The sequence below is a fragment of the Prionailurus viverrinus genome, chromosome B2 (genome assembly GCF_022837055.1).
Source record: "Prionailurus viverrinus isolate Anna chromosome B2, UM_Priviv_1.0, whole genome shotgun sequence".
Classification (NCBI taxonomy): domain Eukaryota; kingdom Metazoa; phylum Chordata; class Mammalia; order Carnivora; family Felidae; genus Prionailurus; species Prionailurus viverrinus.
In genome coordinates this window covers 55,115,023-55,129,435 of record NC_062565.1, presented here as the reverse complement: position 1 = coordinate 55,129,435, position 14,413 = coordinate 55,115,023, and the positions used below count along the sequence as shown (strand labels likewise).

At 38.6% G+C, this 14,413-nt stretch overlaps 1 protein-coding gene and 1 long non-coding RNA gene across 2 annotated transcripts in view; one reads left to right on the top strand and one right to left on the bottom strand.

Moving 5' to 3' along the window:
• Window positions 1-13,862, top strand: part of LOC125166000 (60S ribosomal protein L30-like) — a 32,392-nt gene extending 18,530 nt beyond the window's left edge. The window contains exons 2-3 of the mRNA XM_047859582.1: window positions 2,141-2,148; window positions 13,849-13,862. The gene's annotated coding sequence lies outside the window, so the exon portion shown is untranslated. The remainder of the gene's footprint in view (window positions 1-2,140; window positions 2,149-13,848) is intronic.
• LOC125166001 (uncharacterized) overlaps window positions 1-13,862 on the bottom strand; it is a 32,048-nt gene extending 18,186 nt beyond the window's left edge. Inside the window, exons 1-2 of the long non-coding RNA XR_007152305.1 lie at window positions 13,849-13,862; window positions 8,836-8,841 (exon numbers count right to left, since the gene is read on the bottom strand). This is a non-coding gene — a long non-coding RNA (uncharacterized LOC125166001). The remainder of the gene's footprint in view (window positions 1-8,835; window positions 8,842-13,848) is intronic.
• Window positions 13,863-14,413: the final 551 nt, after the last annotated feature.

Here is a 14,413-nt window from a genome sequence, read left to right as displayed (position 1 = left end):
CATATCCTCCAAGGGGCCCTGGATTAGAATGTCATCAATATAGTGTCAAAGAGCACAAGGGGACACTGTAAGAGCATCCAGGCCTTGCCAGAAAAGATTGTGGGCAAGAGTCCAGCCGTTGAGTTAACCCAGAACCAGCCAGGTAAGTGTATATGCGATGCCTTCAAAAGTGAAAGCAAACTGTGGCTGGGACCTGTCAGGTGACTGAAACTGAATAGAATGTTTTAGCTAGAATAATCACAGCAAAATAGTCCTGTGGAGCCCTTTGGATGTCCTCAATTAACTGGACAGTATTGGGAATGGGATTCTTAATAGGGGGCACCAGAGCATTTACATTTCCATAGTGAACTCTAAGGCACCACTCATGAGTAGTGGACTTTAATACTAGACATATGGGGAAGATGAAAGAAATGATGTGTTTAATGACTCCATTTAATAAATCTTGAGTTTTGAGTGGCAATCTCTCAGTCCCCAATGTAAGTGCTATGGGATGGTATTTACCATCTTAATTGAAGGCAACAGTCTAATGGGCTCCTAATGTGCAGCTCCGACCAGAAAGTTCAGGAATTTGGATTTGTTCTAAATGGCATGGCTTTGAGTCAAAGCATCAATACATAAAAAAAAAAGGAAAGGGTAGGGTCAAAAAGGCTACCACCACTAAAATATTTTAAATAAAAAATCGTTCAGGGGCACATACATGGGTGGCTTAATTGATTGAGTAGCCGACTCTTGATTTTGGCTCAGATCATGATCCCAGGGTTGTGAGATCAAGCCTTGAGTTAGGCTCTGCATTGAGCATGGAGCCTGCTTGAGGTTCTCTCTCCCTCTTTCTCTCTATCTCTATCTCTATCTCTATCTCTAATAAAAATTAAAGAAAAAAGAAAAGATTGTCCAAATAGTGACATCCAATGAAAGTTGAATGCCTTTTATTACCTTACCTGTTATGCCTTGTAATTTAAAGGGCACCACTCACTTATGTTTGGAGGAGGTCCTGGGAAGCACTGTGATTTGGGCTTCCATGTCAATGAGAGCTGTAAAATCTTTGTTATGTGTGTCTGAAAAGATAATTAAAGAAGCATATGAGCAGTTATCCCCTACAGGAGGGACATGCTCTGAGGAACTGCTGGTCCCAAAAGCAGGGGCCTTGGTGGCTGCTACTCTGAAAGATCAGGGTATTGAATCCTGGATCCCAGCTTGGGACTGGGGCATTTGAAAGGTGATGGCATATGCCTACAGAGTGGGACAGGAGGTCTTTTAAAGAGCCTGAGGTGCCCAAGCAAAGGTTTCTAACTTATGTTTGGGCTTTCAGAAATTAAGTCACTAGAAACCCCTGTTCTCCAGAGCTGCCAGTACAGGGAAGCCTATTGGTCATCTCATGAGAGAAAGGGCTTGTTCAAGGTGCCATCCCTTGGTGAGGACCAATAAGGGGCCTGAGAGCTCCTATATATCCTAGAGTCCCTCCATTGATGAGCTCCCATATGTCCTAGAGTCCCTCCATTGATGAGCTCCCATATGTCCTAGAGTCCCTCCATTGATGAGCTCCCATATGTCCTAGAGTCCCTCCATTGATTCTTGGCTGAGGGACAGCATGGCTCATTTGCCTTCATCAGCAAACAAGATTGGGCTGTAGGAAAATTCTCTTTTTCGTTTCTAACTACAGCATTGATGTAATCTAATGCCTCTTGTATATATCTGACATTCCAATGAATTATAATGGCCTTATAATTATGGAGAATGTACATTAAAAGGAACTCCTTAGATTCTGGCCCCAAGGGCACCTACTCTGAGTTAAAAAGGTCAGGGGGTCTGTGAGAGCATGATGCTCAACAAAAATATATAGCCACTGAACCATCTCTTTTTAATATAAGAGTAGATATGCTTCATCTAGGATTTTGAACTCACCGTGAGCCTTAGCTCTAATCACCATAATGGATGGATGGGTTTGGTGCCAAGCCATAAAAGCCCAGGTCAGGGGCGCCTGGATGGCTCAGTTGGTTAAACAGCTGACTTCAGCTCAGGTCATGATCTTATGGTTCGTGGGTTCAAGCCCCGCATCAGGCTCTGTGCTGGCACCTCGGAGCCTGGAGCCTGCTTCAGATTCTGTGTTTCCTTCTTTCTCTGCCCCTCTCCTGCTTGTGTTCTGTCTCTCTCTCTCTCTCTCAAAAACAAATAAACATTAAAAATTAAAAAAAAAAAAAAAAAGCTCAGGTCAGGAAAGCCAGACCTTCTTCCTCCTTATTCCTTTTGGCTTTGGAGGTTTGTAGGGATCTCTTTCTCAGAGTCCATTTCCTTTTTTATTTTGTCTGTATCTCCTGTTCTGGTGGCTCCATGCATTCAGGAGCACCCTCACTGTAGCGATAAGTTCAGGGGCTCCTCTCAGGAACCTAATAAAATGGGCCATCAGTATCTTGGAGTTTTTAACAAACTATAAATTTTGAGTCTTAGGCCAAATTGGTCAACAGGCATATCTCAGCCACTGTGGGCAACATTAGAGCCAGTTCCAAAGACCCATAAAAGCCAATCCAGGAAAGTCATACCATCATCTTTGTTCTTTGGGGTCCTTTGTGTTTCCATACAAGTTTGGAGATTATTTGTTCTAGTTCTATGAAAATGTCTTTGCAATTTTAATAGAGATTGCACCGAATATGTAGATCACTTTGACACTTTAACAATATTGATTTTTCTAATCCATGAGCACAGATTATCTTTCCATTTATTTGAGTCATCTTCAGTTTCTCTCATCAATGTCTTACAGCTTTCAGTATATAGGACTTGTACCTCCTTAGTTAAATTGATTCCCATGTATTTTATTCTTTTTGATGCAATTGTAACTGGGATTGTTTTTTAATATTTCTTTCTAATAGTTCATTATTAGTGTATGGAAGCACAGAAGGTTCTGTGTATTGATTTTGTGTTCTGCAACTTTACTGAATGTTTTAGTTCTATCAGTTTTTGATGGAGTCTTTAGGGTTTTCTATATATAATATCATATTGTCTGAAAACAGTGGCAGTTTTATTACTTTTTTCTGGTTTGAATGTCTTATATGTTTTTCTTGCCTAATTTTTTTGGCTAGAACTTCTAGAACTATGTTGAATAAAAGTGGTGAGAGTGAGCATCTTTGTCTACTTCCTGACTTTTAGGAAAAAAGCTTTCAGCTTTTCACCATTAAATGTGATATTAGATGTGGGCTTGTCATATATGGCCTTTATTGTGTTGAAATATGTTCCTTCTTTGCCCACTTTGTTGAGAGTCTTTATCCACAAATGAGTGTTGAATTTTGTAATCTGCTTTTTCTGAATCTATTGAGGTGATCATAAGATTTTTTATCCTTGATTTTGTTGTGGTGGTATATCAAATGATTGATTAGCAGATGTTGAACCATCCTTCCATCCCTGGAATAAATCCCTTGATCATCATGCATGATCCTTTTAATATAATGTTGAATTCGGTTTGCTAATCTTTTCTTGAGGATTTTTGCATCTATGTTCATCATAGATATTGGGCTATAATTTTCTTTTCTTGTGGCATCCTTGTCTGGCTTGGTATCAGGGTAATGCTCACTTTATAAAATGAGTTTGGAAGTGTTCTGTCTTATTTTTAGAATATTTGAAAAAAAAAGGTAGTAATTCATCTTTAAATATTTGGTGAAATTCCCAGTGAAGCCATCTGATGCTGGACTTCTGTTCATTGGGAGGTTTTGGTTACTGATTCGATTTCCTTACTATTAATTGGTCTGTTCAGATTTTCTATTTCTTCCTGATCCAGTCTAGACAGGTTGTAAATTTCAATGGATTTATCTATTTCTTTTAAGTTGTTCAACTTTTTGGTGAATAACTGTTCACAGTAGTCTCTTATGATCCTTGTTATTTCTCTGATACCATTTGTAACATCTCCCTTTTTTCCTGATTTTATTTATTTGAGACTTCTCTTGTGTTTTTTTTGTAAGTCTAAGGTTCGTCAATTTTGTTTTGTTTGTTTTTTCAGAAGCTAGCTCTTAGTTTATTACATCATTTATATTGCCATTTTAGTCTCTATTTCATTTATTTTTGCTCTGATATTTGTTATTTCCTTCCTTCTACTTACTTTGGTTTCTTCTAGTTCATTGAGGTATAAATGTAGGTATTTTTTTTTAGTTTTTCCTATTTCTTAGTGTGGCATGTATCTCTGTGATCTTCCCTCTTAGAACTGCTTTCATTACATCTCATAAGTGTTGGTATGTTGTATTTCTGTTCCATTAGTCTCAAGATTTTTTTTAATTTCTCTCATGATTTCTTCTTTGACTCACTGGTTGTTCAATAACACATTTAATCTCCATATATTTGTGAATTTTCCAGTTAACATATTGTAATTGATCTCTAGTTCCATGCCATTGTGATCAGAAAAGATGGTTAATATGAGTTGAGTTTTCTAAATGTATTTAGACTTGTTTTGTGGCCTAACATATGATCTATCCTGGAAAATGTTTCATGCGTGCTTGATAAGAACTGTATTCTGTTGTTTACAATAGAATGTTCTATAAATATCTGTTAAGTCCATCTGCTCTAATATCATGTAAGGCCAATGTTTTCTTATTTATTTTCTATCTAGACTATCCATTGATGAAAGTGGGTATTAAAGTCATCTATTGTTATTGTGTTCCTCTCTATTGCTCCTTTTAGGTCTGTTAATATTTGCTTTATACATTTAGATTCTATTTTGGCTGCAAAAATATTTAAAACTGTGAAACTCTTTTTGGATTGACCCTTCATATATTTATTTTCTTTGTCTCTTTCTACAGTCTTTGTCTGTTTACATTTGCATTTACATTTACAGAAATTTTTGACAGGGGAGCCTGGGTTACTCTGTTTGTGAAGCGCCAGAATTCAGCTCAGGTCATGATCTCCTGGTTCGTGAGTTCAAGCCCCACATTGGGCTCTCTGCTGTCAGTGTGGAGCCTGCTTCAGATCCTGTGTCTCCCTCTCTCTACCCCTCCCCCACTCATGCACTTGCTCTCTCTCAAAAATAAATAAACATTTAAAAAAAATTTTAAGACACTATTGAGAAATATGGAATTATCACCATTTTGTTAATTTTTTTCTGGCTGTTTTGTAGTTCTTCTGTTCCTTTATTCTCTTGATTTCTTCCTTTGTGATTTGATGATTTTCTATAGTGGTATGCCTAGATCCTTTCTTTTACCTTTTGTGTATCTTTTTTATTTTTATTTTTTTGTATATAATTTATTGTCAAGTTACATAACATACAGTGTATATAGTGTGCTCTTGGTTTGGGAGGTTGATTCCCATGATTCATCACTTACATACAACACCCAATGCTCATCCCAACCCTCGGTTTGTTCTCTGTATTTAAGAGTCTCTTATGGTTTACCTCCCCCTCTATTTGAAACTATTTTTTCCCCTTCCCTTTCCCCATGAGCTTCTGTTAAGTTTCTCAAGTTCCACATATGAGTGAAAACATATATCTGTCTTTCTCTGACTGACTTATTTCACTTAGCATAATACTCTCCAGTTCTATCCACGTTGCTACAAATGGCCAGATTTCATTCTTTCTCATCGCCAAGTAGTATTCCATTGTAGATATGAACCACATCTTCTTTATCCATTCATCAGTTGATGGACATTTGAGCTCTTTCCATAATTTGGCTATTGTTGAAAGCATGGCTATAAACATTGGGGTACATGTGCCCCTATGAATCAGCACTTCTGTATCCTTTGGGTAAATTCCTAGTAGTGCTATTGCTGGGTTGTAGGGTAGTTCTATTTTTAATTTTTTGAGGAACCTCCACACTGTTTTCCAGAGCAGCTGCACGAGTTTGCATTCCCACTAACAGTGCAGGAGGGTTCCTGTTTTTCCACATCCTTGCCAACATCTGTTGTTCCTGAATTGTTAATTTTAGCAACTCTGATTGGTGTGAGGTGGTATCTCATTGTGATTTTGATTTGTATTTCCCTGATGATGAGTGATGTTGAGCATCTTTTCATGTGCCTGTTGGCCATCTGGATGTCTTCTTTGGAAAAGTATCTATTCGTGTCTTCTACCCATTTCTTCACTGGATTATTTGTTTTTTCGGGTGTTGAGTTTGGTAAGTTCTTTATAGATTTTGGATACCTTTCGTGTATCTTGATAGGGTTTCATTTTGTGTCTATCATGAGCCTTCAGTCAAGCAATTTATATTTATCCCAGTCTGTTTTAAGTTGATAACAACTTAAGTTTGAATGTATTCTAAAGCTTTACATCTTACTCCTCCCCTAAGTTTTGTTTCTCGTGTCACAAACTTCTTATGTGGGGAATAAAAATGGTGAAAGTCAGCATCCTTGTCTTGTCCCTGATCCTAGAGGAAAAGCTTTTAACTTTTCACCATTGAGTATGATGGTAACTATAGGCCTGCCATCACAGCCTTTATTATATTGAAGTATGTTCCCTCTAGATCCACATCTTTTTATATTGTATATTCCTTGACAAATTTTCATTTGCTTCCATATATTTTGCTAAAGGCAAAAGGCAATATTAGCTTGACATTAGTCCAACCTCCAGAATCCTGTAAGTCTCCCTTGAACGTATGAAAATCCCTTTGGAAACTTCCTTGATCTCTACCCACCCCAAGATATATGTTTTCAATCATCCTTCAAGCATATGGCCCACTGATAAACATCTGAAGGGCCTCATGACTAAGGTTTTACTAAGACAGTGTTAAATGACATTTTCCTAACAACAACTAGCACCTCAAGGTCCTGGAAACCTTCCTTCCAAATTCCTTAGAGACTTTTGATATCCCTGACTCCCTCCCCCAACTTGAAAATATGTAATCAGCCACTCCTCACAATCCCCATGCAGCTCTTTCTGCCCATGGATCCTGTCCCTGTGTTTAAATAAAATCACCCTTTTTGCACCTAAGACATCTCAAGAATTCTTTCTTGACTGTTTGCTTCTGAACCCCAACATTTCACATCATTTTGTTGCCCAATGTGGGACCTGAGTCTTTTCATCTGGACACTGAGACTCATTCAAACTTGGTGAGTACTTTTTCTTCTCTACTATTATTTCAGGGGCTTTTTAAGGACTATGGTCTTATTGGAACATTTTCATGTCAATTGTTCAGGCCACACTCTGCCCATGGCTACTCTACAGGATGGAAAATGCCTGCTTTTTGGCTGAAAGTTAGTACCATGGCTGGAATGGTAATAAGATCTAGAAACGTGATGTCTTCTCTTTATTCCTGTCCTTATACAAAGATGTTTGTCTTGAGCATGGGACACTCACCTAAGTCACTAGGATGGCTGCTAATCTTTTTTTTTTTCATTTTTTTAATGTCTATTTATTTTTGAGAGAGACAGAGACAGAATTCGAGTGGATCAGGAGCAGAGAGAGAGGGAGACACAGAATCCAAAGCAGGCTCCAGGCTCTGAGCTGTCAGCACAGAGCCCGACACAGGGCTCAGACTCACAAGCTGTGAGATTATGACCTGAGCCAAAGTCAGACGCTCAACCGACTGAGCCACCCAGGCACCCCGGGATGGCTATCAATCTTAAGACTCTCTTGTGAGGTTTCCTCCTCATTGGTCTAATGTGACCCCCTCCACATCTCTGGTCCAGCCATTTCTGGTCATGAGATCTCCACTCAGAGTCAGCCAAAACCAGCACCTGATTGAATTAAAACCCAACCAGGCACCATTTCCTAGGGAAGTTTGCTTTAAAGACTACATGTCTTGGAATGTTACTTAGATTGTGATGGATTTTTATCTTTACTGTTTTCCATCAATTTCCCCTGCTAACTACTTAAATTACAAAATCAGGTAATTTTCCCTTGTAAAACTTTTCTAGTATTTTCTATGGATTAAAAATGGCAGATTCTTCATGGCACAGCATAGTATTTTGGTCCATTCACTGACACCCATTTGTAGCCTAGGATGCATTGCAGAAGTTGGGGGATGCTGGCACTCCCTCCTACAGGACCTTGACAGCAAGCAGAGTGATGATCAATAGCGATTTCTTTGAAGGGACACCTTGGGTCACTTTGACACCAGGAACCTCTGATATATCCTGAATGTGGGAAGCCACCCAGAGGTGGGGAGGGTGGATTTTCTTGGTAAAGGACCTTCTCTAGCCATCTTCTTCAGTTTCCAAGGACTCTCCCTTGGGATTCCTTTTAACCCACTGGAAACAATATGGATTACAACGTTTAAGAAAAGACTGATCTCTTCTGTAACAGTGCATGACCTCAATTTGATCTATCGGTTTGATCTCTTTTGTAGGAAACATGGCAAATTGACAGAGGTACCTAGGTCCAGACCTTCATGGCTCTAAATCAGGACCCAAACCTAAAGTCCTCTTACAGAATGAGTTTGGTCAGTAACCAGACTGATAAACTCCCTCCTGATATTTTGGATGATAATTGTCTAAATAGGCTTCCTAAATCCAGGTTGCTGGAGGAAACACAAGCCGTCCCTAATGAAGGGAGCATTGACCATCTCTCACTGTTATTCCTCCTAATAGATGTAGGGGCTTCTCCCCCATTCATTTCCCAGGCTAATGGCTCTGATAATTGGAGCCAACTGTCTCTGGTTAGTTTATCTTGCGATGAGGACTTTAAGGAAAATTCCCAAGCAATTGCCAAAACTTCCTTTGTTTCAGGGATATTCCCTGACTTCTGTATCTGACATGGACTGCCTATATTTTCACTTGTTGGCAGGAGAAAAACATGGCATCTGTTCATCTGTCCAAACTGATGAATTTTAGAACCAAGAGTCCTCTTTCTCTGCCCTCTAACAGCACTTTCCCTTATTTTTCCTCCCCCCCCCCCTTCTATTTCTGTACCACCTTGGGTGTGGCCTGCATAACTGGCTCCTATTCCACCCTCAGTACCTCCAGCACCATTGGTTCCTCCTTCTACCCTTGCTGTCAAGGAGCAAAGAGCACCCTCTTGGACTTATATCACCCACTTCAGATTTCCCCACCAGTGCCCACATGTAGAAACTGACAATGGGAAACAAATTGACTGACTTTTAAGCAGACCCAGATGGAACAAAATTCAGTATTTAAACTAATTCAAGTTTTTTGGTTTAATTAATATTGACATATCTAGAGTTATCTACATTAAATATGAAATTTTATTCTAGCAAAGTGTACTGCAGGTCAAATAAGCTTGTGTTATTTGTGTTGCAATTTGTTAGCAAAAAGATGACTTAAAATGAAGTTAATTTTGTCTGTCTCAAAGTTTTCGTGGATAATTGTTAAGGTAGTCTTTCTTCGGTAACCTGAAATTTTAAATCAGTGCTGAAGCACTGATTACTGAACATAGGTTTGTTCTTTTGACTTCTCGTTGCAGAGAAACTAAGAATATTTGAGTTTGTTGGAAAATGTGTTTTGTGCTTAAATGTATTCATAAATTTGCCATCTAAAGAATTCTGGTGCAACAGATTACAATTAGTTACTACTTAGTTTTCACTAGAGGCTAAGATTTCTGAGAGTTAAAATTCTGTTAAATGTAATTAAGATTAATGGAAATTAGGGAAGCAACTCTGTATGTAGGAAAGCAGGAGATGTGTAAGAAAGATGTAAGGAATGGGAATACATTTTTGTTGAAGGAAAAAGAAAGTAATTTGTCCTAGAATTAGACTGGTTATTTCAAAAGAAAATGCTTAGGACAAAATGTAAATGCAAAGGAACGTTGTAGAAAGTTTGTGAAGAGGAATCTTTGAAAAAGGAATTTTATGCATGGTCAGGATAAACTTAGGTTGAGATAAGTGGATTTTAAAAGTACACTGGTATAAAATTGAAATTCTGCTTTCTCTCTGTTAAAAAGACAAAGTTTTCTTGGCTTGTTGGTCTGCTCTTGATAAGAAAATGTAAACAAAGTTGTTTTCTCTTTCCTTTGCCTCTGCAGAAAAACCAGTTTCTATGTTTTGTCTTTATCAGGTCTTACAGATGAGCTGTAATACTATCTAGGCATGTGCTTTAAAACTTTCTAAGGTTTCAACAAACTTCTCTAAGATTTAAAATTATGACTGAAGTCTCCAACTAATTAGACTTGTTAATTTGGTATGTTATGTTCTGGTACAAGGTCATCACTCAATATTCTGATTATTGACATTTTCTGTGTCACAGAAATAACTGGATCTCCTTGGCAGATTCTCAGGTCATTAACAGTGTCCATTTCTGAGTTTTTTGTCATTTGTAATTGTTCTTATTCTTTTATGAAACATGTTTCATTTTCTTTTTTTTTTTTTTCAACGTTTTATTTATTTTTGGGACAGAGAGAGACAGAGCATGAACGGGGGAGGAGCAGAGAGAGAGGGAGACACAGAATCGGAAACAGGCTCCGGGCTCTGAGCCATCAGCCCAGAGCCCGACGCGGGGCTCGAACTCACGGACCGCGAGATCGTGACCTGGCTGAAGTCGGACGCTTAACCGACTGCGCCACCCAGGCGCTCCTTTTTTCAAGGAGATTCAAAAAGGGCTTTTGACAAATATAGGTATTCAATATCTTTAAGATCATAGAACTGAAATGGGAAAGAATTTCCAGAACTGAAAAATCTACATTCAAACTAAGTAAGAATTAGTAACACGGGACTAATGAACTGAAAAAGATAATTATAGTTTTGGGGACTCTTGTTTAAAACATTGCTGGTTCTCTAATGTTTGCTCTTCCATATTAAGAAAACTTTCTCTTAAGATATCTATGACTGGGGCCCCTGGGTGGCTCAGTCAGCTGAGCATCCAAATCTTGATTTCAGCTCAGGTCATGATCTCAGGGTAGTGAAATTGAGCCCCGAGTTGGGATCCATGCTGAGTGGAGCCTGCTTAAAATTCTCTTTCTTCCTCTCTCTTTCTGCCCCTCCCCTGTGTGCATGCTCTCTCTATATATGTAAACAGTTTTTTTAATTAAAACAATAAAAAAGACATCTCATGATTTATAAAAATATGATCAAGTATTCATTTGTGAACAAATTGAAGCATTTAACTTTTCTCTCTACCTGACCCTCTAAAATTCAGAAAAGTCTCAGTGAGTATTCTTTCATTCATGGTAATCATAGTTATTTACATAGGTTCAATAAGAATCTGTTCTCCTTGTAACAGGACACCATTGGAAATATTGGTTATTTTACCAAGACTTTGACTGGAATATCATATTTGAGAGACACGGATAGAGTCACATATGATTAGGCAGCTTTACGGAACTGAGATTGACTTTAGAAACAGAGAGTCAATAAAGCCCCTTGGAAATGTTAACCTGATACCTTGCTTACAGAGTTCCCATAAGCCTTACCAGTAAAGAACATCACTACCTGGCAGGTGCAGGTACGTCAGGATATTTTGGGTACCTCAAGAAGAGGAATTTGCCCAAATCTACAGGTGTTGCAGGCATGTCTGATGGCAAATACTTGGGCTGGCTTCTGGCCTAGAAAGGCTACTAAAAGTTCAATCCAGATTCCTATTGAAAAGTTGTAGCAAAGCAGACATTGAAAAATCTATATGGTCAATCACTATTCTTGCTGAGTTTATGTAAATAACTAGGCCAAGTTTTTTAAAATTGGACTTGTTTTGCAAATGAATTACCTTTGATTTGGTTATCTCCAGAAATGAGACTAATTATAGAGAGAAACTTATGTTTCAATAACACACCTTTGTGAGTATTAATTTCTAGTTCTGATTGTCTTTGAATGTTATTTGCCTAAGCTAGGCAACTTGAGCCAAACTTCAGAGAAATTGCCACAATAGCTCATGTATAGACAATCTTCATGTTTGTTATTCTGGGAGGATAACAGGATCCCATAGATATATATTTTTTATTTGAACAGCTGGAAAAATGAGATTGATTCCCCAAAAGTTGTATAATTCAACTATCACCTTGACCAATTCTGTGTGGCTGGAATGACAAAATCACTCCTTAAAAGCTAGAGTGCTCCCCACTCCATGGGATTAACTATGAACTTGTAGAATGATGGATAACCCCAATTTCCTTGTGATTGGACCAGATAATGAACTTAGGGATGCCCATATTCCCATACAAGTCTTCTCCCATTTGCCAGTGATTCCTCATAATTAAGATGTTGGCAAGGCTAACCATCAAAAAAAAAGAGGGCTTCTTGATAGTTTTATCACTTAGCCATATTTGTCCTAGGAGCTGCTTCAATTGCTATCAAATTGCAAATAGAAGTTTTAGCCAAGCATACAACAGCCTTTTCAAGTAAACCCAACTTCTCAGTATATACTGGATGGAATATATAAAATCTGGGATAGATATTTATGGCTTACCCCCACAACTGGACAGTTAAGTCAGAAAGCAATTCTATGCTAGAAACAAAAAAACCATACTTACAATACATGGACAAACCGCACATGGCAATTAGGATAGCTATCATTAGAAGTACGCTTACAAATCATTGCTCTCCAGGGCACTGATTGATTTGCTACTGACTCAACAAGAAGGCTTACACTTAGATGGCTGGTTCCTAATGGGACCCAGTGGCTATGTGGCTCTAACTTGTGGCCATGACTTTCTCCAGGCTGTATACTCCTCTGTACTCTGGATTCTGCCTGGATGCATGGACACATCATTAAAACCATTACTAACACAGCCAACCTTCCAAATTTAAAACAATAGTGGACACATTCTGTTTTTCATTGGTATGACCACCTCACATCTATCTTTATTCCCTCTTTAGGACTGGAGGATTTGGTTTGGCACATGAAACTCTTAATAAGTACACAGTCAAAGCCCTAAGTGACACTGAAAATAGCATTTCACTATCAAATACTGAAGTAACACAAATGTGTTTTACTTCAGTTTTACAAAATAGAATAGCATTAGATGTTTTAGCTGCTGCACAAGGTAGCCCTTGTGCTTTCATAAATGCAGAATGCTGTGAGGGCACCTGGGTGGCTCAATTGGTTGAGTATCTGACTTCGGCTCAGGTCATGATCTTGCAGTTCTTGAGTTCAAGCCCCACACCAGGCTTTCTGCTTTCAGCACATAGCCTGCTTTGGATCCTCTGTCCCCTGTCTCTGCCCTGTCCCCATTTGTGCTCATTCTCTCTCTCTCTCTCTCTCAAAAATAAACAAAAACATTTTTTTTTAAAAAGCAGAATGTTGTGTATACTTTCCAGATTACCATATTTCTGGATTTCTAATGGACATAAACACTTAAATTGGTGCTTTAACTGATCCCTCTATTTCCTTTAATGATTGGTTAAACTTCTGGACTAGAGGAGGATTTTTGTCAACTATCAAAGGACCCTTATTCGGGCTTCTTTTTTTTGTTGTTATTTTGATTTTGTTTTGCTATTTTCTCCCATATCTCTTCACCCGGTGCTGAGACTCCTTCACTACCATAACTTCAAGCCAACAGATAATCCTTTCTACTCAGGGAGATCCATACATGTGGTTTTCCTTGGATTCAGCTGTCTCTGCCTTTCATAACTCCTATATACATAAGTCCTCAACCGAACAATATTGACCCATAGTTTGGGATATCTCTATGCTCTGATTCAGCAGGAAGAAGTTACAGAAGTCAGGACCTTCCACCATCAGCAGCCTTAAAGATTTAAGGGTCAAAATTGTTTGGGGGGAAAGATATGATGAATAAAGGCAAAAGAAAAAAATTAAACTTCCTTATAACTTACAGCCCAATGACAAGCACTTGTGACAGGCAGAGTGACCTTCCTCCAGGAACTCAACTGCCTCAATGTTAATACTTTGCTAAAGGCAAAAGGCAACCCTAGCTTGACATTAGTCCAACCTCCAGAATCCTGTAAGTCTCCTTGAATGTATGAAAATCCCTTTGGAAACTTCTTTATCTCTACCAGCCTCCAAGATGTATGTTTGTAATCATCCTCCAAACATATGGCCCACTGATACACATCTGAAGGGTCTCATGACTAAGGTTTTACTAAGACAGTGTTAAATGACATTTTCCTAACAACAGCTAGTGCCTCAAGGTCCTGGAAACCTTGCTTCCAAATTCCTTAGAGACTTCCGCTGTCCCTAACCCCCTCCTTGAAAGTACATAATCAGCTGCTTCTCACAATCCCAGTGAAGCTCTTTCTGCCCATGGGTCCTGTCCTTGTGCTTTAATAAAACCACCCTTTTGCACCCAAATCATCTCAAGAATTCTATCTTGACTGTTTGCGACTGAACCCTAACATTTCATATCATTGTGGACCTAGTCCCATTGACTTTTAGGACTGGGTGTTTGGAGGGCCTGTCCCTCAAGTGGAAGTCTTAATAGCTGTAAATACCCAAGGATTTCAGCTGGGAATCCTGAAAGGCTATAGGAGGATGTGTAAAGTAAAAAATAGAAAAGCTGTTACAAAGACCAAAATCATGCCTTCAATCACCTCAATTCCTGGATTGGGATATACTGGATATACCCCTACTGAGTTACCTGACAGAACCAAATGTAAATCATTTCTGAAGG